Source organism: Harpia harpyja, chromosome 5, assembly GCF_026419915.1.
Source record: "Harpia harpyja isolate bHarHar1 chromosome 5, bHarHar1 primary haplotype, whole genome shotgun sequence".
NCBI classification, from domain to species: Eukaryota; Metazoa; Chordata; class Aves; order Accipitriformes; family Accipitridae; genus Harpia; species Harpia harpyja.
The window spans coordinates 49,074,308-49,101,627 of record NC_068944.1 but is presented as its reverse complement, the minus strand read 5'-3'; the positions used below and the strand labels follow the sequence as shown (position 1 = coordinate 49,101,627).

The window sequence follows — 27,320 nt, the reverse complement described above, 5'->3', positions numbered from 1 at the left end:
GTCTTCAATCAAAGTTCTTCTGCATTGCTGGTACACAATAAGTTCATTCTTCTGTGTTACTGATTAACAACATCAGTGCATGGGCAATCTGATTACTTTAAACTATTGGGAATATATCATTCAAGTTTTGTTGTGTAGGCACATACCTGAGATGGTCTACACAGCAATTTTTTTTTTTTCCTCTTTTCACAATGAAAAAATAGAATTCCTTCATAAATTGGACTGCTGAGTAAAAGTATGTTTCTATCTCAACAATAAGAGCATAAATCTTACTTTTGCAGAGCAGTATACCTGTGATAAAAGTCTCTTAGAACAGGTATTCTCCTAGACAGCACTAATGAAGGTGTAGATATATAGTACTACTTACTACAAAGACATACTGGAGAAGAATTTTCCAGTTTTGAAGTACATATTACCTGAATCTGACTCAACTGTAGTAAAGCAAAATAGTTAACGCTTCTGTATACATTAGAGTATTAATGTATGAAAGCTGTTCATAGATTAGTGTTGCAATTTGAAGCTGAAGTACATGCAGAAGTCTGCTTTATTCTGGCGAAAGAGGACAGGTTTCTGCGTAAGACATCTCAGGCTTGGGACATCTAAATTAAGTTTGCAGATCAAAGATTTTCATAAGGCAAGTCACTTAATTTTTTCAGGCCTTATTTCCCCATTTTTATGTGTATTTCTCAGAATGCTGAAAGGATAATGAGTCTTCCTATAATCGGTTAACAGGGGCTACAGATATATTTGAGAAAAATTCACATAGCTTCCATAGTAAATAATGCTGTTCAGAGACAAACATTTTAAACACAGAAAGACTATGAAATTGTTCAGTACCAGATACAAATAACAATCATGTGGCAAAACATTCCTTTCTAGCATCAAGGTGATATTTTGTAATACATCTTATTAGAGCTATCTACAGATTAACGTATTTATTTTAAGTGAATTTTAGGAACTTTTACCCCCTACTTTTGAGACTTTGGGGTAGAATTAACATTACATACACAAAACTGAAACATGTCTCTGCTTCCTCTGCTAAGATGCTAGAAGTTAGCTGGCAGCGTTAGGGCTAAAGACAGAGAGGAGTACTCTTTCTCTAGGACTCCAGTGTAGGAAAGGCAGTTGAATTCATCTTGACCGAGGAAGAACTATGAGACGGGGACATCTGTTCCCACACCTGTCAAAATCTGCAAGTCCCATGCTTTATATGCTGATGTAAGCAAACGACCTGTTCAAAGAGTAAGGCCCCTAAACCCCCTTATTTATTACACCAAAGATTTCATCCATGTCAGTGCAGGCCAAGAAAAATGAACACCAGTGCTGACACCAAAAAGTTTCACATTAAGAATCTGGTCTGTGCTTTGAGGTCTATCAAATGGAGAACGAAATGTAATTCTATGAGGTGGAAATAATGTCAGACAGCTGAGGGAGGACTGCATCTCCATTTTGCTTATTGTACTATACTGAAGGAGTCATATCATCACCATTTTCTTTCCCACCAACCATGATTAACTCCCGAGATAAAGGGATTCCTAGCAGGAACCAAACCCAATGCAGAAGATGGTCAGAACACCGCAAAGAGGGCAGGTGATGAATTATGTCATTCTTGGACTTTGCTTGGGAGAAAGGGGAGGAAGAAGAAATTCTGCCTACCTTCTGGTAATTATGACTTCTAATTTGACACCCTCCCCTCTGGTCCCCCAGCACACATCACTTTTCTCCTTTAAAATAAAAACGCAGCCACTCAAATTATCCAGCCTGTGCTAGCAATTTCTGTCTCCTCTGGTAGTGTGACAAAGGGATGCATTTGTCAATCTACCTTGCATTCTAGTAGGACATGCTCACTAATGTCCCCTTTATAAGCCAATTCAGAAAACGCTCTGTTTACTGCTACTTTTCAACCCCGCCTGTCCAGTTTGTCATATGGGAAGTCTCTCAGGTACTGGGCTGAACTCTTGCAAAGGGAGACTCCTGCCATGTCTTGCTCTGGGCAGAGAGGCAAGCATAATTCACCAAGTAGCTATACTTTAAGGACCAAGGGCAGCAAGCTACCTAAAAGGAATATTGTGCTCAAAACTCTGCTAAACAACGTAAAATGTCTTCAGAGAAGAACAAGGACAAGCCTATGTGAACAAAAGCAGAAAAACAGTGCCATCCACCCTCCATTCATAGCTCTTTTTCTTCTGGAAATCTACAACATAATTAAAAAGAAAAAAAAAAAAAAGGCTTTCCTTCCATCACTCATGTGTATCTTGCACTTTTGCTTTCAAATTTATGCTGAAGAAAGTTTCAAAATTTTTCTTAGCCATCTATTAGCAAAATAGGAGATTTTCCCCATGAAAGATGAATAATTTTGGTGACGGTTAGCTTTCAATGTTTACTGTTCTTTTATCGTACTCCTTTTGCTGCAGATACAGCATTAAGGATTGCTTGGTACTCACTACTCACCTCCTATGTTCATGCTCTAAGTGATCATTGAAATGTATTTCAAGATTCGGCTTCTGTATCTTCAGTCCATGGAGTTAAACAAATGAAAAAAATGCATTAAAAATAAGTTTATAAAATTTCAATTAAGTCACCAACATGAAAGAACAGAGTTCTCTAATAGTCTATGCAATAGGTACAAAATCCACGCTCCTCCCCAATTATTGCATACATTTCACATCAGTAGCATAAATAACAATTACCCTTTTGTGATCACACAGTTTATCAGCCTGTTTTGCCTGGAATCAGTGTGAATAAGCCGAGGAGCCAGTTTTATCACCTTACACCCCCCGTTTATGGAAACCATTTCCCAAATAGCTCTTCCACATGGAGACACTTTTGCAACTGCAGCCACACTTTAAGCAAACTAGAGAAGGCTTCTGCTGAGCTTCACAGGAATACATAAGGAACGGCATGGCAGGATAACACTAGTTTTATGCCAGTTCACTGGCACAGACTGTTTTAATGGCTAGAAAAATCAAGAAAGCATGCAAAAATCCTCTTCCAGATTCAATAACACAAAGCAAACATCAACACCTGAAAGGATTAGAATACCAAATGAAATTACCTTAGAAACAAAGACCACTTTCAAGAGGGTAACAGTATAATCCATTTATGAAAGTGCTTCAACACAAAGCACTTTCCCCTTCTGAAACATTCCTCCTTCTCCCCCCCAACATTTCACATGAATGACTCGTGCTGTAAAACCCTTCAGGGCAGAAATCTTCTATCCATACATATAGTTGAGTAATTCAAAGCAAGAATTGTTAATTTATTTGCTCTGATTTCCTGCAAATCTGTGAGGATTTCAAAAAGAGCAAGGTCTGAACTCTCACCTTCTTAATCTCAGGGCTGCCATTGCGAAACATATTCCAGTAGTGACAATGATATTCTACCTCTGCATTCAAGTTTAGTAGTGATTTTACTAAACTTTATTCCTAGGCTTTCTAAAAATAATTTGATCTTTTACTGATCCACAGTAAAACACACTGCTTAAATATTACAATCCCTGCGTATTACATGGTTTAGAAGATTTAAACCCATATATAAAAAAAAATGTTTTGTCTCATCAACTGTAGTTTCAGAAGATGCATAACAACCATTTTTCCAAACGTTTGTATTGGGAAAGCTATGATTCACCGGGAGACCACTGATTTTGAGATGTATTAAAGTGAACTGGTATTTCTTCTAATGTAAAGCTGCATGTACATTTTACTTTCTTAGATTTTATTATTCACTAAGGACCCAAATAAATTATGTATGATTCATGCAATAACTCTTACATTCTGTATCACTGAAAATTTGAGCTTATAGATGTTGCCAATTATATTCTTTTCAGGGTGATCTGCCTCATTAATGCATTCTCTCTGTTCATCTGTATGCATGATGTATGGGGTTTGGCAAAGTGAAAACTTTTGATATGATAAATTGTGAAATAGAAAACCTTTATAATCATGGAAATAGTGCTTTCCGAAGATGCTGTGAACATCGCTAATGTTATTATGTTTACAGAATACATGTTTTCTCTAACAACTTTATAGCTAATTTGGGTAAGGAAAAAACAGATCATTGTTATTTTCTGCATTACTCAATATTATTAAAAACTGGAATCTAACCTCTCAAGCATTAAAATAATGAAGAGCCCAAGTATTTGAAAAGTCTTAGATTTCATTGATCCTGCTGCTTAGTTATATTTTGGACCAGAACACCAAAAAGCCCATCTGTTTGTCAGTCCAATGACTATAAAACCTGCAAAGATTTTTTTCATCCCTTGTAATGATTTTTTGCCTTTTAAGTTTCAAGTATATCCTAATTTTTTAAAGGATGTTCCTTGGTCTCTGATAGTCTGTTCAACCAACCTTAGTGACATGGAAGTTTAGAAGTTTACTACATGGTGATCAGTATCCATCAGTTTTGGAGAAAATAGTGTTCAGTGGGAGGGGAGGAGTTAGGATGAAATGCTGGACATACGAGACATACAAAGCTTCCCACTCACTGCAGAATACATTATGTTTCCCATTCAAAATATACAGATAACAATTACAACTATAGTGTTAAGGTTGTGTGAAGAAGACATACATCCATTTTTGGTTTTTGCCATCTTATGTCTGCTCACTTCTTGTTCTTTCCAGGCTTTTAGATCATATTTCAAATTACGAGTTAAACAGGTTGCATGTAGAACTCCCAATACACTCAATTCAGTAACCTCTGCTTAAGGCTTTATGTCAAGAACAAGCTCTTCATCCTGAAGTTTAAATAGTTTAAATACTAAATATTAAATAATAATAATTATTGTAATGCATATTAAACAAATAAACCCTAATGTTTAATACTTTAAATAAAAAACTGCTAGCTGAAATAGACATTGTCTTTCCCTCTCACCTACAAAAGGTGTGCATATTTTGTAAGGCTGTCTATTTATGCCAAACATTTTCAGAGCTTGCTTTCTGTTTTCAAGTGAATTTGCATCTATACCTTATCAAATAAGGCCACCCATGTAGTAAGAATTTTATAACGTTAGCCAGAATTTTTTGCCTACTAAATATCAGCATTTATTAAAACTTAATCCATGACATTTCATTAGAAAGAGGGAACATTTTCATGGCTATTATATCCCATCAGTTTTCCTAGCTGCATAATTATTTGAAGAGTGCTTTTGAGTGTATTTTTATTTTTACATCCTATTCCTCCTTACATAGGTTTTATTTTTGATTGGTTTTTTTGAAAGTAGCTGTTCTCAGACTGGTGGCCTAAATATATTGCAGGCCTTACTATGCCTGCAGCAAGAACACTGCAAGTTATGAGGATAGCGCACTCTCCACTTTCTGCGGTACCCTTCCATATATTTATAAAGAAGCTCAGAGACAGTAAGAGACAAGCCATTGTTTGCAGTCAGATCCTATCTGCTTTTCTGTAGAGGAAAGCAGGGGATGCAAGTAACATTTGCAGTGTAAGATTTCACTTTCAGGAGAAGGATCATGATAGAACAGTTGTTGAAAGATGTAAAACCAATGTTAGACAGAGGGGAAGATAAGTCACCCAATGGCTATCCATTAAAGTTGGGGTTCAGGCTATTCGCAGTGTAGCATGGGAAATAATTGAATACTTGTTCACCTGAGCACAGAGGCTGACTGATGTGGACACTGCAATTAAAAGGTGTTCTTAGGACCAAAATCCCAGCTACTTTTTGTTCCACCAATGCTGCAGCCGTGAATTTTGTGTTCTTTAAGGCTGATCCCGTACTCCTAAAAGGGCACGGCTCAAGCTCTGGAGACCTATTTTGAAAGAGAAACTTGTCAAACAAGGCATGTTAATGTACTGCTTGGAGTTCCAAAGATGAAAATGTCAAACAATTTGGTTCACTGACTTCTTCTTCTTCAATACAGACTAAAGAAATGAAAACCTTTACCTGCTGAAACCAGTGGGATACTTCTCATCAACTTCAATAGTATCAGAATTTTATCCAATATTTCTTCATATGTGGATAGATGCACAGCACTGAAACATGCATCACATCTGATGTTGCAGGGAAAATTGCATACAAAAATTCTTTTAGAAGCCTTAGAAGATTTGTAAGAAGCTATTCCTTCAACTCTAAAACTCAGTAGCTGTAGAAGATTCTTGATTTAAAGTGTGAAGTATGGATCTACGTGAATTTCTCTCTTCTATAACTTAAAAATCTTCTGTATCCCTTTGTGCCTGCCAGGTCTTACAAACTGAGGTCCAGCAACAAAGACTGTTGATTACAAAGTTCTCTATGTGGCCCATTCTATGTGCTTACACTGCTTTTTGCATCCTGAGATAAGCAGAAAGCGTATATAACTTTCAGGTCCTCTTGTTATCAATTAATACGTATAATATGATTGAAGTAACCAGGGAGCTGCTAAAGTCCTGTTTACAGCCCCCATCAGTTAATATTTAAAATAGGGAAACAACAACTAGACATGACTTAGGGTTCAGGAACTAACTATAGACAATGGGGCTTTACGTTTATGTCAGAAAAAGTAATGGATTGTGGTCTGGTCAATAAACCTTGAAGAACCGCTTGGAAGTGCCAAGACTAGGGAAGTAGGTTAAAGGTAATTCCTACAGAGGGAGACTGCGACCACCGATTCATTGACCACCTACTCCAGCGATACCACCTACTCAAAAGAGGACAATGAAGGAAGAAGACAGAGTCTGCGCACTAATTTACATGAGGGGTGAAGAACATAGTCATGACAATATTCGCTGAAAGTATTGTCGTATTTTTTAAAGCCATCCATTTACAAATAATATTGAAACTTTTACAATCATGTTCTTAAATGGATCTTAATAGCAGCTTCCAAGAAAGGGTTTAGTTCCAGACAGCAATTAGTCAGTTTATCCTTAAAGCCAAAAAATTTAAGGACGTTATGGCTCAGTTGCACCCTTAGTTACTCTAGTTCCCGGCCAATGCCTTAAACCACTAATTCACAGCTATTCTAAGTTCTGCCTTCTGCCTTCCACACCTATCCTTCTACCTTCTGCCTATCCATGAGTCAACTGCTGCAGGAATGACAAGTATGAAAATATAAACCCATATATGTGCATACACACATATATATCTATATACACATACACATGGATGTGTATCTTTCAATTCCAGGCTGCTGCCAGAACATTTTCTTCCTAACACAGATGTTCCCACACAAAGCTTTCCACCTTCTGACTGGGAATAGGAGAATGAAGGGAGTGACAGTATAAAGTGCAGGGGAGATAGACTGTCATGGAGAATTCTGCAGGGTAGTGAGGGATATCACAGCAAGAAAGGCTAAGAACATTAGAATAAAACCTTCTTCAGCATTTGTGGACTGCTACCCAAAGCACAAAGTGATAAGCTACACATTCTTTCTCACAATTCCTTATTGTATGAACCATAGGATATATTGGTATCCAAGCCACAGGATGTTGACCTCACTCCTTTTTGGTCATATAGCTCCCAGGTGCTTCTCAGCCATCTTATTCAGGTTGAACATACAAAAAAAAAAAAAAAAAAAAAATGCCAAAACGAAAATTGTTCACTTTACTATGTATCACCTTTGAGCAAAATCCAAAAAACCTATTTTATTGGCATGAATTCTTCAGACTGGTAGTATCCTACTGGAGTTACTTTAACAGTGATATTCCACAAAAACCATCGTGTTCTTTAAAGAACTAGAGACTTTAGTAAGTGGGGATAACTATAATATCATATGTTTCTGTGGATTTTTTTTATTTTCTCCAATTAAAATCATTATTATGACCAGAGTAGACCAACATTGTGTGCTGGATAATATAGATTTAAATTCTAGAAGGTATATACCAGCTGATAAACAAAGATGGATATTTACAAGTGAAGATAATTTATGCTGTTTGCACAGCACCTTGACATGAACAACTTCACTAGATCCAAATAACATAACATCTAGAGTGGCAACAAACAAGGAATTTTATGCATAAACAGGGTACTGGAATCCAGTCACCAAATATGAATGGAACTGGAACAGGCTGCCAATGACATTAAAACCTAGCTTTTGTTATATTTCATATTGGTTAAACTGACATATAACCAAGATCAAATCTAACAAATAACTAGAAGAAGGAAAAATATTAAGAAACATAACCTAGCACCCTAGAGTTTAAAAAAAACCCCACAGTTTTATTATATAAATTAAACATTAATCATAAATCCTGAGCTTAATTTTGTTAAGATTAGGAAAAAAACAAAAGTATTTAAAAAAAAAATCAATCCACCTTATGAAAATTGCATCCACTCAAGGTGTTTTTAAAACAATTCTATGATTTTTTAAAGGAGAACAGAAAGCCATTTAGATGAATCAAAATTAGGGGCTTTTCCTTTAAAATCTTTATGGTCTGATGAGACTGAAAGACACAGTAAAATAAAAAATCTTATAATTTCTATCCATTTAATTGGCTGGAATTACTGCTGTTTAAGTTTTGAGAAAGGGATGCACAGTATTTTCTCCTTTCACACACACACATATATATATATGGGAAAATTTAGAAACTAATAGTTTGTTTCAAGTGGCTCAAGGGCCTTCAAAATGTTGTTTGTTTTATTTTGGTTCTGTTGTCTTTTTCTTCAGAAAGGAACGCACATGCTGAACAGACTACTATTTATTCTACGTAAACTTTTTAAAAATACTGTACAGTGAAGTTCTTTACTAAACATTGTGACTCCAGTGCATTTATTCAACATATTTCTGATTCAAATTAATTCTGAGCTAAATTATTTAGGTGCATCATACACATTACTATTCACCAAAGTGAAACCCAGCATCTCTTTCCTTGCTATTTCACGTTTTCTAAATATTTGACTTATTATCATTAATCTCAATTTTTTCTCCAGAATGCACACCGCAGCAAAACACATCAACAAATGAAAGGGAAATCTGATAACCTGTAGTTACCAAAAAGTGAAATACCTGACCCATTTTTGAGACAGGTAAAGTGTTTGCTCCTGTCCATAGCAGTATGTTCAGCAACAGGCTGAATCTGTATGTACTTTGCATAATGATTTGTGTTATTCAAGTGTTCCAAAAAGATGAGACAGTTTTCTCTAAGAATGACTTTGATTCAACAGCAGAATGATACATGTTAATATTCCACAAGAACATGGCTACGTAGAATTGATTAAAGTATATATTAACATCCAACTCTGCTTTAAATAAACCTTTTGAAAATAGATTTTACATTGTTGAAGTAACTACAAAATATTAAAAAGGTCTTCAGAAATTCCACCTAAAATAGTACAGGTCTAGTGCTTCTGCCTTTGTTACACAGACAAAAATATTATTTTTTTTAACTAAATGAAAGACTGGAAATGCCAACATAGTATATTTTATATACATCTATACCACTGATAGGGAAGTAAGGACAGTGTTCTGGGAAAATTTCAGTGCTCTCCAAAAGGATTTAAGTGCTGGCCCTGATCTCTGAGCTGATTGCAACACTTATAACTTTGTATTTCCAGCGGAGTGAGTGATGATATTTTACAGCTGAAAAATATCTATGGTGTATGTATATGCATGTGTATGCACACATGTGTATGCATGTGGTGGCACATGAAAGCTTCATCTTATATACTTTCAATTTCAGTTTAGCTGGCACATGATGAAAGAATAACTTCTTCAGGTGAATTTGTTTATTCCAACTACAATACGTTATCTTTTCCTCATCATTTGAAAGCAGTAGTGTACTCAGTTCCAGAGCTGTATTATGCCAAATACACTGTTTGAAAACAGGGGGTTTTTTAATAGCTGCTTAAGAAAAATAACCAAGACTATAAAAAATTAAAAATCAATTATTTAAGGGAAGATTTATTACATTCAGATTTAAATTAGTGCTTAACATTGGGAGTTTAAATTCATCCTATAAAGCATAGCCCTGAAGATGATGAAAGCACATAAAAAGTTAATCCTTGGACACATAGAGGTCCTGTGTTACACTTTTTCATTTGACCAGAAGCAAAGCAGCTGAATTCCAAAGGCGGTTCCACTCTGAATGCCCTACAGACAGACGCAGGAGTATATAGTTCTCTGCCTGAGCTTACAGACCCAATTCAGGTTTGGCAGTGCCTCCTATTTAGCCAATTCAGGGCAACACTTGCTCATCCAGCACCATCCATGCAGAGCTACCAGAAATACAGCAGGAAATCAGAGAAACTCAGTGCTACCATGTCATCCCTGAAGCAGAAGCAACAAGGGTAGGGACCCATCAGAAAAGCCTATTTCACTCACATTGCAGTAAGGTCACACCACTTTATAACTGTTTAGTGCACCTCTTACACAATCGTCTCAAAGCTTAATGTGAAAATCTTATAAGTTTTGTTGTAATCACATAAAAGCTATCTGAAGAGATCTAAAATTACAATAAGGCAAGTGATTGAGATGTTGAAAATTGAGGTATCTACATTTCCTTGAATTTGGAGAAATAAAAGAATTTGAAGATAAAATAAGACATGACATAACAGTCAAATTATCATACTTCTCAATTTATCACAAGCTTTAGCTTATTCTGTTGATGCTAGATTTTGTGTTCTTAAACAATTTATGAATCAGAGTGAGGAGAGGCTAGGTACAACACCTTCAGTAAATTATGGATAAATTTTTAGGAGAGAAGTGAATCTCTCTATCCTTCTGTTTGAAGTTCTGCTATTAGAATTTTATTGTAATTTATTGAATAATGTATCATTTTTGAAGGAAAAAAGAATTCATAAGAGCTGGAGAGAGGAGCAGGGATTTCCTTTGGACAACAACCTAACATGATAGAAACATAAGAGACCTTATCTGTTAATATTTAAGACAGAGCTTTATTAAAACAAATTCCATTTTCATCAGTGACATAGTGCAGAATTGAACTCCTCCCTAATGAATGACACAGGCACTTCTATGGAAATAGCTAATGGGAACAGAACCTGCATCTTATTCACAGTGGCGCTGAAAGTGTTACAGAAACTGTCAGTTCAAGTTTGTAAGCTGTCAATCTACATCAAGTCTTTTAAAAATTACTATAAAAAGATTAAGACTTTATTATAATTAAGATTTTTGAATCAGCAATGATCAGACCTTTGCAGAAAACTGCTGCAGTAACAGTCCATTAAGACAAGTTGTAGGAACTAGTTTTCTCCACTGACATCTCATGAACAGTTTCTGCTGTGTTGTCTAGTTAGGCACAAAACCCTAAAATATTCCTTTTTTTCTGGGAAAAAGTTTCCTTAAAAATAAACGTTTATTTTTTGATGAATAATTTCAAAATATATTTTCTCCACATTTTAGAGACATTCTCCATACATGTAAATTTTACTACTGAAAACTGTTTTGTCAGCTCCAGATAGACTACTCTTATGAGCCAGCTCTGTGTGCATTCAATTAGTTGTTGTTGATCACACGTTCTCTAAAACAAGCTTACCAACCCTCACTCCCAGCCAAAAAAAAAACACCGAAAAACCCCAAACCACAATAACTGGGAATTTTATCTTTCCTTGAAATGTCATTCTTTTATATCAGAAACTCTAATTTGTTGTTCCAGATTGGGTTCAAGGCTTTTAAATTAGACAGTTACAGTAACTGCTTTGGCCCCAAAGACTTAAACTTTGGTAATCTCTATAAAATAGGGGGTCTTGTATTTAGGGCATGCAAAGATGATGATTCAAAGATGTGTATGGTGGCCCAAGCCACAGATTCTTCCTTCAACCTACCATGGTATAGCAAGATCAGACCATCCCAATCATTATGGGATTTGGATGGCCTTTGCTGTGTGTCCAGGCAGTTTGTATTTTGGGATACAAACATAGACCCATGTTTGTGATGTGGAACTTGGAGTAAGGAAGGAGAAAGGAGGTGAAAGAAAAATTCCTCCCCTCTGTCAGTCATTGGTTTATTATGATGTCTTTTGGAAAAAAACCTTATGGCAAGTAAACTTTCTATGTTCCCTCCTTGATTCTACAACTCCAGACCAGGACTGTCCAGACCTTAACTTTCCAACAATGAAGCATCTTCTCTCCAGTTACAATCATGGCAAAGCTGTTGTACAGGCAGGCAGACCAACAAGTATTACACATATTGTACCTTTTCCCTTCAAGTATATCAAGTCTTTTTTTATCACTCCTTTGATCTACTCTTTACTCAAAAAAATCTGTTTTAAAATCAAGTTTTACTTTTAAAATCTTAATGTTCTGAAGAAAAGTATGGCAAGTTATTATCAAACTGTTACTGATTTTCAGCTACAGTTTTGAAGACCTTCCTAAGTTCTTAGTGGCAAGACCACAGTAAGACCAGAGGCAAGACCACATCATTCTTTCTCTAAGTAAGTGAAAGGTTTTTCATGATTACTGAATTGCTTTACTATTCACACAGCTGAATACATTCTGAATACATAGTCATCTTGTACAACGAAAGGTTACCTGGTGGAAATCATCAACATGGGCCAGAAACAGCGGAAGGTATTCTGTTGGGAACCTCAATGCTAAAAGGTTCCTAGCTATGTGGTCCAAAGTATACAGTAAAAATTATACCAATTTTGGTAAGGCTACTTGATTATCTGTTGGTATCATCTATAAAGGGTTCTTTATGCAGTAAAACAAAAAGTTTAAGCTATTTATAGCAGTTAACAGCATTTAAGGTACCATCCTCAGTCTAACAAAAGCAGAAGGAGCCAGAGGAGTTAACAAAAATATTCATGTGAACGACAAGTGTCAACAGAGAATAAATAGTAGTTACGTGGGGGGTTTGGCAGGTCAGCAATGTTAGGGGCAAATCTATAGCCAACATCACTATGCCAAATCCTGCATGAGCTGAAGACACGTTCAAAGATGTGGAGCTTTAGTGGATGGCTGTCAGTCCTAAGAGACCATAATGCTTTCTGGCTGCCCTGAGGTACACGTGGTCAGCGACACCTCTGACTGCAGCGGCAGGCCATTTCTCCCCCACGCTACTTTTGAGATGTGCCCCTTCTAAAAACTCACCATGTTCCCTTGTTTTAAGGGACTGAAACTGCTCCACTTAGAAGAGTGCTTTCCAGGAAGCCACAATGGCCATTTGAAGTAATTAATGGAGAAAGTGGATATTCTTTCCTGCCATGATCATCTTGAAGTCTCTTAGGTTCCCTTCAAATCATGTTTTTCTAGGCATGTATTTCCCCAGAAACAGCATTATAATATAGCATAACTGAATCTAGAGATTTAGAAACATTGTGCAGCCTGCTTTTCCATGCAGACAATATAGATGATTTTTTTCAGTATTAGAGTAATACAGTCTGTATTACGCCAGTAAATATTGTACTGAAAACCATATCAGCGGTATATATTTAGGTCCTTAGCATGACTAAGTTATCAAAAAATATAAGTAACCTCTCATATTAAATAAATGTGCAAGACCATCTGAGATTTGACAGACATCAATGGAAAGACTCACGTTAGCAATAGGTCTTGGATCAGGCCTTTAAAATCAAGTGCTTCTTGTAAGAGGTAATTATGCTGTTTGCTTATAAGGAAAAAAGAAGAACCTCAATGGGAATGTAAGTATATTTAATGTTTGGATTTTATGATGACTAGTTATGAACTACTTCTGGAGGTTGTTGGTAAGTAACAGGAAAAAGTAGAGAAATTTATAGGACTACTTGACTTCGAATAAGAATTGGCCCTTTTGCTGAAGGTTATGTATAACTACTTTTCTCCAAAAAACCCCTTTTGTTTAAAAGCAAACCAAAAGCAATAACAGATTTTAAGAACCTTGCTTTTAGTTTTCTGTTTCCACATTTACATGTGACTTATATCCCCAAAATTCATTTTTAAATCATCATGTAATAACACACAATAGCTGGAGATGTTAGTGTTATTTCTATATACTACCCAGAAACAAAGTCTAGGTGGAGTATTATATCCAGGTTATTTATGTACTTGTTGGGGCAAAACACTTAAAAAAAGAGTGAGACTAAGTAGTAAAGTAGGTTTAAAGGGTACTATTATGAACTGTGGAAGTCTACATTTACTAATTAAACTGCAGAGGAGATGAGTTGACATGTGTAAGTAAGTATTCCCAATGTGACTATGAAGTCGGCTAAGCACTGACTTGTGTTATCCCTTGAAAAATAACTTCTTGGTTATACTTTTTCTGAGACAGGGACTGAGGGATGGGCAAGCAGGGACCATCTGAGAAAAAAGCCTTTTTATGACAAGTCACTACATCTGCTGTACTGATACTGCCCCTTTCACCGCCTCAAGTTTAGAAAGACTTCCCCATTTCAGACTTCCAACTTCAGTGACTTATGTGTTTAATTTAACTCCAGCAATAGTTCATATTTAATAAGCATTCCTGGAAAGTACTTATGTATGTAATCAGACGTATTCAGCGCTCTCTCTTGTTACTAGTGTCCTATTCTTCCACCTAATACATTACTTTTCCCCAAAAGCCCTGCAACTAATAAGACAAACATCCACGTCCCACTGAAAAATACTGGAGAAGGCATTCAGAACTTGCTTTTATTTGAACAACTTGAAGTTTTGCAGTACCAACTATAGTCACTTTTCTAAAACTTTATTTAAAAAAGCAAGTGTGGAAGCCAATACATCAGTAATGACAATATTGCTGTCAGGTTAAGACAAAGGCCCATATCCCTACACTTCACTGTTTTTTATGCTCCTAAGCAGAATGCTTGACTTTGTTAGGAACAATTTCTTGGTCCACTTGAGTTAGAAGTTAGCACTGTAGAAGTGCCTTACCTATTATTATCTCTAATGATGTTACCTACCACCATATGTCACAAGTTACTAATTGGTAATAACACCAGTATCAGTTACATCCAGATTTCAGACTAATGATCTTAAAATAGATTCCTCTAACGATTCTTGCCAAGAATAAGGGTTACGTATTGAATTTATGTAACACTTCAGTTGTCTAGATATTTCATAATCTTTCTAGAGAATAATTTATCTATTGCCTTGCCTAGCTCTCATTTGAAGCAGTACTTGATTGTAACTTCTCTCCTTTCCTAATCGAGAAAGTCATATAAGCATCACAGAACTTCAGAATTACTCAAGATGAAAGAAGTATCCTGATCCTCCTAAGAGAAGGTCAAGGATATTCAGTTATACTCAAGCATTAAATCTGGGGAGTGGGGTGTTTTGGGGAGTTTTGTTTGGTTGGTTGGTTTCGTTTGTTAGTTTTGCTAAAGCTAGTCATGGATAGTAATTTACTTTCTCCTGAAAACTACAAAGCTATCTGTCTACAAAACTAGAAATTATTTTTGGTTCCATATATACAAAAGGTTCTATAAAAACACATTGACAGATATAAGATGAAATTACGCTGAAGGTCAGACACATTTTTCAAATAAAAATCTTTCTTTTCTAGAAAATCAGTAAAATAAACATTTCACAATACATCCAAAACCTTTCGAACAAAATGTAATCCAGCTAAATCCACAGAAAGCCTTGAACCCAACCCTCCTAAACTGAATTTCTCTAAACAGTGTTTGTCCAATGCTTATGCGATTAGGGAGAGTCATATAAGGTCTTTGGCTTTAGGGTATCTATTCCTCAAATCTTCAAAATAAATCCACATTTTACTTATATTAAATAGCTGTTTAGGGCTCCTAAGCACAGGTAAAGATACCTGAACACCTAACTTCCAAGAATGCACAGGATTACTTTATAATCTGAAAGTATTAGACAATAAGCACGACTGTAGTAGAGGCTCCCAAAGCAGGCTCGATCATGCCCAGATCACAGCCAAGACATGCTGCCCAGTACAGTGGGTATTAAAATATCTTTGGTGATGTAGAACTTGGTGTTTGTATCATCTATTTATTATTTGTTCTAAATGTATTTGTGCACAACTTTTTAAAACATCAACAATTTGGTTATGTCAAAGTGTTGCTGATTTTGTGAAATTATCTTTTCTCATTTACTGGGATTTTACTTGTCAGCACCAACACATGGAATCTTTTCTTTGCAGTCTTTAGTCACTATTGCTAGCTTGGACTTGAGAACTTCTGATTTCTATTTGATATGTATTGGAGTTGTACATCCTTTTCACTTTGTGTACCTCTATCTGACCTATCAGAAATTCAGTAGCAATTTAGTGATAAAAACCAGTATATTGCCTTCTGTTTTCTCCGCCGCTCACTAAACTTCAGATGATTGTCTCCTGCAAGTTAGATTTTTAAAGCTGGATGAGAGCAAAGTTCAGAACGGGATGCTGACCATAGGTCAGGATCCCTGCGTACACACTTAGGAAGGACAGCCGCTGAGGAGCGCCTGCACCCTGGGGCCAGGGCTAAAGCTGTGCTGCGCCCCGGGACCAGGCGAGGTCGGTCCACGCTGAGCTCCCGGCTGCTTGTGTCCTCGGTAGCTCATGTGAAGTTACTTCAGTTCTCCTGTCATCCCCTCAGTGACAGTGACAGGCGCATAAGCATACCCCGAGTGCAAGAGGAGAGAGAACAGATGGGTGCAGACAGGGGAGCACACGGAAACCGTGGGACCATATTGGCAGTAGTCATAACACATCACCAGGCTAACTGTCGGCACGATCCCTGCAGGCATCACAGCAAAGGGAAGTTAAGGAGGGATTTGAATGGGATAATGAAGTAGCCCAACAGGCATTTACAAAAATCTCTTCCCAAGCTTGAGGGGCGGTGGAAGCGAAAGGAAGGTTTGCTGAAACACAGAGCGGGAAGCAGGGAAGATGCTGACATCAGGAGTCGTCTGGGAGCAGGAGTGAGGCATTTGACACCAAGCGGGAAATAAGCAGGGAGGAGTGATATTGTGAAGGGCCTTGAAAGCAGAGACAATTTAACTTCTGATGCAGCAAAGGGAAAGCAATATTGTCAGAATGACTGGCTAGCAAAGCGTTGTTTGCAGCAGCAGTCTCTATGCATATCAACACAGTAATGAAGGTTGGGTAAGACCATCAAAACAGAAAAGGTTGGGGTTTTTCTCTGCACAGGAATTAATTTCAAAACCCCTGCATTTTTCATAAAATAGAAGCATTGCAATATAAGCAAAAATAAGGTTGCCTAATAAGAAAACCAATTGGCAGAATCTGGCCAGTTACATTTCACTGCATAATACCACCATTAATTCTAGCAATATTACCAGTGGAACAGGCTGAAATTGTCATTTCTGACAGAACAAATATTTTGGAAGACAACCAAATCTATGATGGATGTAGGCAGGCAAAAATCCATTTAAATCAGTGGTGCAGCACCCGTTTCTGTCAGCTGCAATAGTCTCCCTTGATGTTTCATGAAGTTCATGACAAACAAATTACAATACGTGGAGAAATCAAAACTTGCTATGTACCACACTGAGAAATAAATATGCCACAAAGGTTACTTATTGAAACATGCATGTTCCACTCCATACAACTTCAGTCAGATAAGACCTCACAGAAAAAGCTGTACTGAGATAATACAGGCATAAAAATACAAAGTTTTTTGAGAAAATTAAAAATAAAGAATGGTCTAAACAACTGATTGTTTCACCCTATACTTCAAGTGCCATCCATAGCATTTTAACCCTCACTTATTTCAAACTGGACATTTGCAATTCATATTCCTGAAAGAAATGTTAGAATAGTCTCTTGAAGACTACTAATTGATAATAATGTAGCTTTAAAAAATTGTATTTGTCCTCTTTAGTATCTAAAATGGTTTTAAGATTTTTTCTATCTACCTTCAATAACTTGCTTTCTATTTAATTTAGCTAATAGCTAAATAAGAAAGAAATAATTTTTCTTAATAAGAAAGAATTCTGTATAGTGAACAAGCTGTTCTGAAACACCATGAAATACAGAGAAGCTAAGTAACTTAACCACATTTGCTAGAATAAAGGTCCACATGAACACAGGAGAAAACTAATAATTCCCATATTTTTTCCCAGTATCACTTGGCCTTCTATAGATCTGTGAGTATAATTACTAGTGAAACTGGCTTGGCTTCCCAATCACTTTCACAGAAGACCTCAACCTCTCATTTTCAGATCTTTTGCCAAAAAGATACATTCAACATTGACAGGTTGTTTTTCTCCTCCCCTGATTTTTCAGAAGTCAAAGCAAACAAAGTTTAATTTTAGGGAGTAAAAAGAGCCACTGAGCAATTACTTCACTGCCTAATGGGAAGAGAATTTGAGTCTCCTATGAATTTTCCGCATCACACACAGAAGATGGCAATTTCTGTCCCTTTTTTGGAAGGCTTTCTCCCTCTTTGCTATAGCATAATAATAATAACAATAATAAAAAACTTACAAAAACCTTATGAGCTACATAGTATCATTTTTTGGTGATAACTAAATTAGGATGCAAAATGGTTTATAATCTCTTCCCTGGCCAAAGGGAAGGAGTCACAGCTCTATAGGAAAAGAAGGGTCAAGAACTGCCTCCTATAGAAAGCAGTAGGAGGGTTTACTTTTGAAAAGCCAAAGAGCCCATGTCTCATGTTAAAACTCCTATCACTATTCCAATATATTGGTTTCTGCAGTGCTGACAAGAAAAAAAAACCACCAGTCAATTCTTTTATTTTTGTTTTCACATTGAACTATTTTCAACAGAGGAACGGCAACATTATGATGGATATCTATAGAAAAAAGGAAGGCAGCCAAACTTTGCCATTACTAATGTACCACTGAATGCTTTCAGACAAAGAAATATTCATAAGCTTGGCATTTTATAGTAAAAGAGGTTAAAAATCTGAGTGACTTCATACAATTTTTCCTTGAAGAATAGTCTTATGTTACTTTAAGGCTGCTGAACAGCACAGAGATACCTGAGAAGCCCAATTCCAGTCGCAAGGAACAGTTTAGTTTAGCAGTAAACAAACTACCTGTGCTCAATACATAGTAAGGTTTCATTCATCCCCCAAACTCCCTTGCCTTTATTATGCACATATTTTTAGAGAAATACATTAAAATTTAATATTAGTCAAATTTGGTAACAAAGGCAAGGACAAAGACAGCTTGTATGGCTTCAATTTAAGTCAAATATTTAATACACCCTATTAGTAGATCCAGTTTTTAGGACTTAATGACTGTTGGGTAATTTAATATTCTGGAGCTCTGATACAGCATCATAGGGACTGCAAAGCACCAGTGCAGCTGAAGAGACAGCTTATCTATTTACTGCTTTCTCATGCTCCCAGGCATGGAGGTAGATGTAAAAACATATTCAGTTCCACAGATCTATCAAATCGCGTAATTAGGCAAAATTCTGAAGCAAGCAGAAATACTGTTACAATTAGAAGCAAACAAATGCTAGAGTTTGAGACCAAGAGAAATCATAATCTCTGGGCAGAGGTAATGACATTAAGAATTTATAAGCTTTTGATGCACATTTCAGATATACATTGTGTTTTCTTATAATCACAATAAGTGTTCTTTCACACTACCCTTAATGTAGCCTAGTTTTCTATATTTAAGCATAGCTTTGCAAGACAGATCAGCTAACATTTTTGTCCAGTGTGCTAGAGCACAAGATTAATACCTAGTTTTCATGTTTATGCAGGAGACACTTGCAAGAAAGTGGTATAAATTATTGACATTTCCAATCATTATTTTCAGTGGTTTAGCAGAATTCAAAAATCTTTTCTCTGCTACTTATCACAAATAAAAATTATTACCTAGAAGGCATTCTGAAGAAAGTTATTGAAATAAAGGCTCTGTTGTGAAAACAGCTAGAAATAAAATATCACCCTACCTTTTAGAATAAACACAAAATTATGTTGTGGAACAGTGCATTGGAAAACTGGTTTACAAAGTGATATCAGAAGTGTGGAAACAGCACAGTACATACTAACTATAGCATCTCAGCACCTCACTCTCCCTTCTGAATGAGGCAGGGCAAGCTAGCTTTTAGTCATCCCCCAAAAACATGAGTCCCAAGGGTCTACCTGAACGAATGGAGCAGGCACTCAATATTATGCTTTCATATTACCTAATGCATGCAGTGAAATGGATCCCTACCTCACTGCAAACAAACCTTTCCACCGCCATAGCCAGCTTTGTTTCCCTATTATTTCATTCTTCAAGGCTCTCTAGATACTCAGCCTCTCAATTAAAAAGGACTAAGAAAAATCTGATCTCTGAAGTCTTAGCAGATGTCTCAGTTTTTCCTCTCTAAGAAGGAATACAGTTAGGACACCTCAGCACTGTAAGTGCCTCCAGACCCCAGTTTCTCTTGCAATATACTGGCAACCCTGTGGAACTGAGGAAAACTAGGTACACTTAAGGATCAGAGCTGTTCCAGCATCCCCTTGTTTCCTTGTAGAAGAGATCACGCGAAAGCCTTGAAGGAGATATTCTCTCCCTGCTCATTCAGCCACTTGCTGCCCCTCAGGAGGGTGTGAAATTTTTCTACAGTGGAGATCTTCTCTTCTATCAGCATCACATAAAAATCCCCCAGGACATAACTCTGGTAGCAGATACATTTCCAGGGACTGTGGCATGAATTCTACCTGTTGTCAGCTGCCAAATTGTCAAGACCCAGTTATGGAAGACAGCTTAGAGGCCTTTACACTCTGGACCTCAGTCATTATCAAGATTTTGCTCAACCCAGCCTTTTAGTTCCCCAGTAATTTAATGCATTCAAAATAATTATTGAACTGTCCATGATTTGTTCAAGCAAGTTCCCTAAATATAAAAAGCTGGAGATCTTACACTAAGCAGTGCTTATCTGTGGTAATTATTTCAGGGAAGTGAGCACAGCACGAAGTCTAAACCCCATTTTAGAGCAATACCCACACATAGGTCATCACTGGAAATACAGTATAAAGAAAGCACATTCATTGACCGTGTAGGGCTGGACCCATAAGTGTGGTGAAAACGTTCTGTGCTTCGATAGCACCTCTATATGAAGCATATGTATGCATATGAATCTTTTGTTACCCATGTCACAATAATGCCCTTTTTTTCAAATCCCTTCTCTTCCCAAACTGGTTCCAGTTGATGTCTGGGAAAAAACGAAATCCTACTTGTGTTTGTATAGCTCTGGTGCTCTCTTCAGCTTGAAAAAACACAACTCTTCCCCCAGTTAAGGGAACTTCCCAGCCGTACAACCGGTTCTGTGGCATCTGGGCGCCACAGCCCGTCTGTTCATGCATATGGGTGTAGTACAGTGACAGCTTTACTGCGTATTAGTCATGCGTCATGTAGCACATTTCTTGACAGAGCCAAAAGCAGTTTATGACTTGAAGCAAATCATTTTATCCCAGGGGCTTCTCAGAGCCAGGCAAAAGGCCAAGGCTTAGGTCAACAACTCAGGAGTTTGGCAACTATTTCCTATCATTGCTTTCTTTGCAAGGGTCTGTTACCTGATCTTGTTGAAGAATGTGACCCTATGTTATGATAGAGAAAGCACTTTGAGACAACTAATAAGGAGCTGCAGTGGCCATGAGCATGGGTTATTCAATCACAAAATCACAGAATGTCTGAGGTTGGAAGTAACCTCTTAAGATCATCTCGTCCACGTCCCCCGCTGCTCACTCAGGGCCAACTAAAGTCAGTTGCCCAGGACCATGTCTAGCTGGCTTTTGAATATCTCCAAGGATGGAGACTCCACAACCTTTCTGGACAACCTACCTGGGCAGTCTATCACTTGCTGCTAAAGTCCCTGAGGAAACAGGGCTACCAGAAGAAGGACGCATAACCTCAGTATAAGTCGGTATCTACAAACCTATACAGGCTGCAGGTTAAACATCCTGAATGAGGTCAGCAAGCTACAAAAGCTCCCACCAACTAAAGGTAAGGGCAACTTTATGCAGTAACATAGACACTTTATCTGCCCTGAAATTGTACCATGCAAAACAGGGTGCAGCAACCCCCAAGCTAGCACTGAACAAGCTACCCCCTAGAACTGCCTCACCTTGCTGTTTTCCCAGGGCGAGGGAAAGCATGCACATATACACAACACTGTGTCCAGACAGCACACTTCCAAGCTGCCCGTAGAGACGATGGCTTGGATACCACTGAAATAATACGTTAAACCATCACTATTCAATATAAGCATGCCTCTGATTTCCCTGTAAGTTTTAAAGGTAAAACAAACCTAGGAATTTTAAAAGGAGTTAAGCAGCTTAGAGGTTGACAGATAAAGGCCAATCTTACTATGATAGATTCCACAGTGTATTAGAAGACTGTATAATATAATAGAGAAAAAAATAACCACAGAGTAACAGATTCCAGCACATAGACATGTAATTCAGATTTTGCAGTAAGAAACTCTATACCTATTCAACTGCCTCTTCACTGACAGGAATATATTATACCCCATTATAGTTATCCAGCAAGTGCAGGAATATTAAAAATGCTTTACAAATACTTCATTCTTCTAAGTCAAGCATTTCTTAGAGAACTAAAAAATCCTGCTAGCTCCACTCTAAAGGTCATGCCAACTATAAAGTCTAATAAAAAATTTCCAGATGGCAGCAGCCAATTTCCAATAAGATTTAATTTGGTTAATTGACTGTCTTATTTACTAATTTATAGGAGTATGCAGTTCATTTAAATTAACCTCAATTGCTGTCATGATTTAAGCAAGGTTAAACAACCTGAGATGAAAAAAAAAAGAAAAGTTGTGTGTGTGGAGATGACAAAGAGGATATTTTCCTATTTGACATACTAATACAGTCATTGGGACTGCAGAGGCTCTCATTTTTGTTTAGAACAAGGAAAAATAGGAAATACTGACTAAATTAAGTTAATGTAAGAACTATTTAAGCACGGAACATCCATTAATCATTTAAAAAAACCCAACAAACCTCTGGGTGAGTCAGGAAAACAAATAAGCCAACTAACGGGAATAAAGGACTGACCTCAGCTTAGAGGGTTTGTACAGAAAAAAATTCTCCAACGGACACGGTCCTCAGGACTTAAGCTGTAGCACCAATTCCTCCCACCTCGGTTCTGCAAAAAGTTAACCACAGTATCAGCTTTTTAATACTAAACATCTAATTTTTCTACCATCTTTCCACACTCACAGGAAGGATAAAAGAAACCTTTCTTCAGCCCAAGTCCCGCTGACAATTACCTACTTCTCAAAGGAAGAAAAAGAAAAAGAAAAAAAGGCAGTATTAGATTATAATAAGGTATTTGTGGCATTAGCTGGTTCTGATTGCTTATCAGATTCATCTGGGACAGTGCTTTGTTTAATCCTGAATGAGCTTAGTAAGGAAGGAAAGTTTTCACTGGAGAAAGAAGTTAGTCCTTGAAGATATATAAAACTTCTGGGTTCCTACAGACTGTTTCAGTTGAAGGTTTTGTCTGAAAATGGAAACTTTCTTCTGAGGAAAAAATTGCAAAGGCCTTAGTGAGCTGCCTTTTCTTCTTGTCTTCCTTGCTTGGAAAAGCAAGAGAGCGGTAGCCTGAGAAGCCTGCAGAGATGGGGCTGGATGTGTGTCAGTTCCTGCGCCCCAGGCATCTCTGTCCCACTCAGGCCAGCCCTGGCTGTGGCACAGATTGAAGATTGGGGAAAGTGTGGGAGAGAAGAGGCTCGATTGTTCTCTGAATTCTTGAATGGCACAAAGTTAGAGGAATGAGCTTATGTCTGTGCTCACAGCAAATTGATCAGTATTCAGTGACCATGCCCTTGCTTGCAAGGTATTTAAATTTCAAAAAGGGTTCTTTCTTATTGTTGTTTTGTTTTGGCACTGGATTTTAAGTTTCTCCTCTGTTGTTTCCAATTCTCCAGAGGAGGAGGTTTTTGGGGCTTTTTTTAGTAGTGAAACGTAAGGAGTATGAAATAACATGAATGAAAGATCTGAAGCTTGAAGAAAAAAGTTCTACAAATTGCAAAACCCTTGCTTTAAAGTCCCTGACAATGACAACTTTCAGGAATATATATGTTACTAAAGACCAAGTTCTCCCACCTACCGTATAAAACTTTATTCATAATCAAAAAAATCTAATACACCTATAAACAGTACAGCTGGCTTCCTTTTTAATGGAGCTTGATATATCTCCCCACTAGGGAGCCGTTTCAGACAGAAACGTTTTTGTGAAATGTTGGCAAGAAACACGCATGCAACAATGAAAATGCACTGCAACATGACTTCCTGGAAGGTCAAGCATTGATGTGACCATGCTCTGCTCACTACAGTTGTTCTCAAGTTTTCCCGACTTTCATCACAATTTCCATCCTTAAAAGGAAATCTTCCCCCCAAATCAAATCTAAAATCCCCCGAATATGTACAGAAAGCAGCCTGTGCATCAACATAAAGCAGGAGAGGCTACATTCACATTAGCATATCTGCTGCACACTCAGAGTGCTGTAAGTGCAGGTATGACATGATTGCTAAATAGCTCATTTGTACCTGACACTGCAGAGGTACCTGGTGCTTACAAGCAGCAAAGAGCTGGCTGGGATGTTGAATGGGATGTCCTTTACCTTCATCTCCTGATAAGTCTCATAAATGCAGTGATGTTTTCAGAAAGTAATGGTTTCTTATTCTATGCAGTGGGAAGGCTTACATAGGGGCCTGAGCTAAGATAGCTTACTTAGAAGTGTTTCTAATGGGCAAGTAACAAAGCAATTCCATGCACGGAATTTGGTAGATTATTTTTCCTGCAACTTTCTATAGAGTTTTCTTATTTTCAGCTAATGTCCCATTAGCGAGAATTAAGAAGTGACAATTTCCAAACTACAATTCAGGGAAAGGCCTCTGCAGTGTGTTCATGCCCAGCTGGGAGAGGAACAAGTGGCTACTGCCAAAGAAGGCTCCTTCCCAGGCTTTCTGTCTGAAGCAAACACTCCCCAGCTTTTGAATGAGGATTGACAGTGTAGTGAAAACACCAAGAAAAGATATTAAGAAAAAGGAACACTTTTAGAGTAAATGTCATGCAGCTCTGCCTAAAACACATGCTTGTTACCATCTGTTGTATACAACCTGTGTGCCTCAGCTGCACTCTGAGCACATTACTGTTCCTTGGGGCATCACTGGGAGCTTTCTCACTCAGAAAATGTTGGACATGGAATTGGTTTGGTGGTATATCGAGCTAATTCAGAGTGTACCACATTTATGTGATTAATTTGAAAAGAATCTCTGCTTTGGAGACAAGAGAAAAGTCATTTAGCACCCTGCTAGACAGATTTTGCACACATGGGTAGTTTTAGCCAGGCTCAGATTTCAACCTGTGCAGAACTGGCACTTCAAGCCAGATACAGCAGTGATTTTGTTGGTCATTCTTCTGTTCTTATTTTGCCTCCATTATTACCAATAATAAGAGAGTAGAAGAAGCATATTGCTTCAGGAGACGATATAGCTGAAGCTGTCTTCAAGAACTTTGTGAAGTAAGGAAAAGAGTCTCTCTTGATTGATCTGTAACCAAAGAAGTCATATTCTGAAACGACTGTACTAGTTCAACAGCTAAAATATATGACCTGAAATATGTATTGCCAGGCAAAGCGATGTAGGATTAAGAAGTGCTTTTAGTAAGGATTCTCCCTCTATTTCCTCCTAGTAGATATTTATCAGTCTTTTAAACTTTTAGTTTGGAAATTTTCCTCTTGTCTTAAACTGTCTGAATAAATGTTCAGATTGCAATATTTATTTCAGCTATCTCATTTCCTTGAATTCCAGTGGTAATTTGCTTGCTAAGGCATACAAGCTAAGACTGTCTGAGTGTATTTGGAAAATACAGTGACTCCAATTTCAAATAACTAACTAGAGAGGTGTTAAAAGGATCTCAGAGATATGTAGTGCTTACTATTATTAAGAGGTCATAAATGTGTCTCCACTTGGACACCTGAAAACAAAACATCCAGAACAGTTTTAGCAGTACTCTGCTATATTTTCTTCACTGCTTTCTAACCTATTGTAGATAAGTTTTACAGTCTTTGTGATTTTATGTTTTTTACCATGCTATGGAGATTTTTTTTCCTACTATTTGCAGTCGTAAAGTTCCCTATTTGTTAATTTTGACTCCATCTACCTCTGTCAGTCATGTTATTTTTACATTTTGGATCTGCATGAGCTGCAATCATTCTATACTTAAATATTTACTATTTAATATGGAAAAGCACATATACAAAAATTAAAAACAGTGCCAAAAAGCAGCTAGCTCTCTGACAGCCTTAACGTAGATACTCCAAAGTCTTCTGTTCTTGTAAATTTCTCTATTGACTTGTTTAGTTTTCATCTATTCACTTTGTATGTGTTTAGTCTCTTCCTATGGTCAGCATCTTCTTCAGCTCGTTTGTTTTCACATCCTAGCTCACCTCTCCACAGATCTCCTCAGGTCCTAACTTTTTTACATATATTCCTGCTTCAGCTCAGTCATAACTCTTTCCTTTTCTTCTTAGCTAAGAAAGAGAAGTATAGGTTCTTCTAAAGTATCCACCATTCCTTGTTTGCTTATATCCTCTACTTCTTTTCCTAGGCTCTTACAAACTCTGTGAGTGGAACACTAGACACAAAGTATTTACAGGCACCATCTACTGTTGTCTCAGAAAAAATTGTCAATAACAATGACTCCATGCACTTTCTTTAGGCTCTTTCAGTCTCTTAATTTTTAATTTTTTTTTTAATTTAATTTTTACCTGTGGCAATCCATAAACTTTCATGAATGTGTCCTATAGAAGAGTAATTACTTGTAAGTACTTACTATTACTTACTTGTAAGTGAATTATTTACCTATCATCTTTCTATGTTGCAAAGGAAATCAATAAAAAATTCTAACTTCACTTGTATCAGAAATTGACCCCTTGAGACAAGACTCGACTTAAATATCTTTTTTGGTCTATATCAGCTCTAATTTTAACATTAGCTACTTGCGATCATTTTCACAAAAGTAAAATACACAGATAAATCCATTTAAAAAGTTTAGTGAACCCCTTACATCAATTCTTGAGTGGGATTGATCTGATCAAGTAGAGTAAAGGCTTTATTTTACCTCTTCAGTCCAAGCACTCTTTGGTTTTTTAAGGACAATTAAATCTGTAACATTTTTTATTTGCTGTCTTAACTCAGACTCCTTATTTATATTTGTAGTACAGACCTTTGGCACTATCTTGACCATAAACTTCCTTCTCAAATCTTTAGTATACTATTCACAATCTTTGTGACAGCCTCTCCTACCACAGGGATTTGTCTCCACTCTACAAAATAGCGATTTCCTGTCTATTTTTGGCATGTTGTAGTTTATTTGGCATTCTGTGCCATCAGTCTTGCCTACCTATTAAGTTATGTTAGTATTGTTGGTCCCCTATATGAATCTGTTGTGACTCATGAAGACAGTGGTTCATGGCAAGCAATCTTGTAATTCACCTAATTCTCAGTAAATTTTAGCCTGCTTCCACATAATATGCTACAGTTGGTCTTCTGCAACTTAA

At 37.1% G+C, this 27,320-nt stretch overlaps 1 protein-coding gene across 10 annotated transcripts in view; it reads right to left on the bottom strand.

The window, feature by feature from the left end:
* Nucleotides 1-27,320, bottom strand: part of RALYL (RALY RNA binding protein like) — a 404,805-nt gene that overhangs the window by 286,312 nt on the left and 91,173 nt on the right. Inside the window, exon 1 of one of the 10 annotated variants that reach the window (XM_052787241.1) lies at nucleotides 22,807-22,881. The exons of the other annotated variants lie outside the window; for them this stretch is intronic. The gene's annotated coding sequence lies outside the window, so the exon portion shown is untranslated. Of the gene's footprint in view, nucleotides 1-22,806; nucleotides 22,882-27,320 lie in introns of those variants that run through there. 10 annotated transcript variants of the gene reach the window in all.